This window comes from Ascaphus truei, chromosome 3 (assembly GCF_040206685.1).
Source record: "Ascaphus truei isolate aAscTru1 chromosome 3, aAscTru1.hap1, whole genome shotgun sequence".
Taxonomy (NCBI): Eukaryota; Metazoa; Chordata; class Amphibia; order Anura; family Ascaphidae; genus Ascaphus; species Ascaphus truei.
The window spans coordinates 312599759-312603284 of NC_134485.1; positions in this window are offsets into that span (position 1 = coordinate 312599759).

Sequence of the window (3526 nt, forward strand, 5' to 3'; positions counted from 1 at the left end):
ATATATTTTTAATTTTATTTTTTATGGGTTATTGATTGATCTTGTCTGCCCTCCTCCTTTTCTAAGGAGACAGGCTCAATCATATATCCACTGGTTTTGTCTATATGAGTTTCTTTTGTACAAATGTGTGTTTGACGAAGTTTTTTTCATTAAAGTTTTCACATTCAATATTATTGTTTTTTCAGCCAATCGCGGCGTTTCATGCGTCCTCTCCATTATGGGCGTGAGTTAGGAGCCTAGCGCACGTCACAGTAGCGACGAGACCATCGGTCGCATGGAGATGACGTCATAGATGCCGCGATTTTGGCGCGAAAAGATTTGTGGCTATAAGGATGCATCTATGAACCTCTCATTACACCTTGAGAAAGTCCTTTACGGACGAAACGCTTAGGTGCGTCCCTACCATTGTTGTTTTGCTCTGACCATTAAAGTACCCTTTTAATACATATCCCTGTTTGGAGTTACCCTCATTTTGGTGATCCACTAGCTGGTATGCTGCCAAGAAACGCTGCTGTGCTCCTCTACATCCTCGCTGCTTGTGTTCACTCTGAGAGGACTGCACGCTGGAACGGATCCACTCATCAAGGACACCATCAAGGAAGGTAAAGGGCCTAGGCCCATTATACCATTACCCTCCAGTGCTGGACTGTTTGAGCTATTTCCCCAGGGTGTAATATACCATTACTAGGAGACCTATTTTGGGGTACCCGCGTGGGCACCACCAGGCCTCTGGTTTTTCACCCTGGGATGTTATGGATGTTATGGATTATACTATATGTCCTTGAACTTGGATCCATCATGGTATATGGAATTATCATTATATGAGCTATCTATGGTGATGCACCAAAACACCACTCACTTACCTAAACACTGCATGAAGCTGCAGCATAAATGCAAATGTCCTAATGCAAATAGGACAAAGCCTCGTCCAGGGTGGCGATGAGCGGGCGGGCGCGCTCACACTGGCCGCTCTGAAACACATTGAGGCAATGTGTGTGGCCAGCGTGAGCGAGCGCCCGCGCATGCTCGATGCTTAAATGCTTGCAGAGCAAGCACATTTGATTTTGCCGCTCGCAAGCGCATCACGTGAGCGGTTCACCCAATGAGGGCGAACCAGCTCCGTGACGTCGTGGCCACGCCCCCAGACGAGCACGCACCTAGCCGGCCACGAATTGCTCGGCCGAACAGGGCGCAGCGCACGAGCGCCAGCGCGCCGGCTCCCTGCTTGGCCGCAGCCTAATACACATGCAAATTGCATGCATTGCAAGGACCACAGGACTACAAAGTAATAGCCATTAATATTTTGCCAAATAAAACTGTGTTACAAGCACACACTAGATTAAGAGCGATAGATTATTTATTGTGTTTGCCATGTATGGTAGCAAAGATAAATTCTCTTGTTCCAGTAGGAAATTAACCATGGCACAATCTCAAAAGAGGAAGTCAAATGAATGCCATATTTAGGCTTTCAACAGTTTTCTTCAGTGATATGGACGTTGTACGTTCATTTGTTTTGTTTTTCAGGTTTACCCTAATGTTATACTTTACTCAGGGCCGCTTTATACATTAGGCCGACTAGGCACAGTGCCTAGAGCCTACGAACCTTTTAGGGCCTACAATATTTCACTTGAAAAAATACCTAAACAAAAAAAATCACAAAATAAGAGAAAAAAGCAAATTTTTATTTAAAATGCCTTCGAAGTATCGATACCTTTAAATATCGAAACAAAAGTATTGATGCCAAATATCGCTAGTATCGAAAGTAACAAGCAAACAATGAAATTAGCATAAAAAGGAGTAAAAATATCGGACACACAGGGCTCTAGAAATAAAAGTGCCTAGGGCCTCCGAAGGTCTTAAAACGGCCCAGACTTTACTCAGGGGTTATTTGTTGAAGAAAGAAGCAGCATTACTCGTGAAATGTTGCTATCTATACATGGATGCACAATGTTAATTGTTAATGTTAAAGGCAAGAAGTACACAAACAGCAAGTGTGTGCACCTAATGCACTACTAAGATTGCAATGTAGGCAGTATAAAAGGTGACATGTAGCATGTGAGTGTATATGAAATTGCTTAACCTGTATTATTTTTAACACCTTTAACAGCGAGGGTTGTTGTCATCCAGGATAGTTGGCAACAATTCACAGTTTTTGCAATGCTATGTTTGGATAACCCCTTTTACACTCCAAATAGTGATCATTTTGTAAGTCTTCAGAAAATACAACATTTCTTCTTATTTTTTTTTAGGGTTAGTTAATGTGTTAACATTTTTGCAACAGAAGAGGGTGGTAGCCGTAACGTGGAATGAGGCGGATTTTGTTGCACCATTATATTTTCGGCCTTAACTAATCAGGACTTGCATCAGATACAAATGATACTTTATGAAAGTAGATAAAGAAGACTCCATAATAATCAATCAAAGCACCGCCGACCATATACTGTAGGCCCGTTGTTTCTAAGAGGTCTTATTCCAAAAGACACCTTCCAGCGCTATAATGTACCTTATGGTCCATTCAAGTTGATGGACTATGAATGGGTTATAAGGTACTTTGTGGTGTAGGAAGGTACTTTATGGAATGGCACTGTTTGATCAATATGTGAAATTGCCCCTAAGTGTGATAGATATCTGTAATCATTTTGTATATTATTATGTGTTCAATTTCTCAAGCCTGGGATACTTTTGAATGAAGGATACTGTCCCCATCAATACATGGTAACTCAATATTTGTGCTCGCAAAACACAGAATTGTAATTGTAAATTCAACATGTATTCAGATAGTTCATTTTTCAAAGAACATCCCAGAAAAACATTAATTACATACAATAGTGGTGACCCAAATACAAATGTAGAAATAACACTCTTTGTAGCTAGGCTGCCAATCTGCAAGCAGATTTCTTCCTTAGCCTTTAGGCTCTATGAAGGTATAACATCAGGGTGGGAACTTTAGAAAAGGTTTGGTAGGTTAGTAGTAGGGAAGGGTCTGTATGTATGTATATCTTTATTTATATCGTGCAGCACCATTTATGTATACAGGTATATCCCGCATTAATGTACGCAATGGGACCGGAGCATGTATGTAAAGCGAAAATGTACTTAAAGTGAAGCACTCCTTTTTTGCCACTTATCGATGCATGTACTGTACTGCAATCGTCATATACGTGCATAACTGATGTAAATAACGCATTTGTAACACGCTCTATAGTCTCCCCACTTGTGCACAGCTTCGGTGCAGGTAGGGAGCCGGTATTGCTGTTCAGGACGTGCTGACAGGCACATGCGTGAGCTGCCGTTTGCCTATTGGGAGATTTGTCCTTACTCGCGAGTGTACTTAAAGTGAGTGTCCTTAAAGCGGGGTATGCCTGTATAGAGATTCACAGCAGTAATACATGTGACATAATATTATAAGACATATAATATTAACACATGGGAATAAGCACCTGAGACATAAAAGTAAGATTAGGAAAAAGGATTCCGTACCCCGAAGAGCTTACAATCTAAGAGATGTGTAGAAAGAACGTACAGA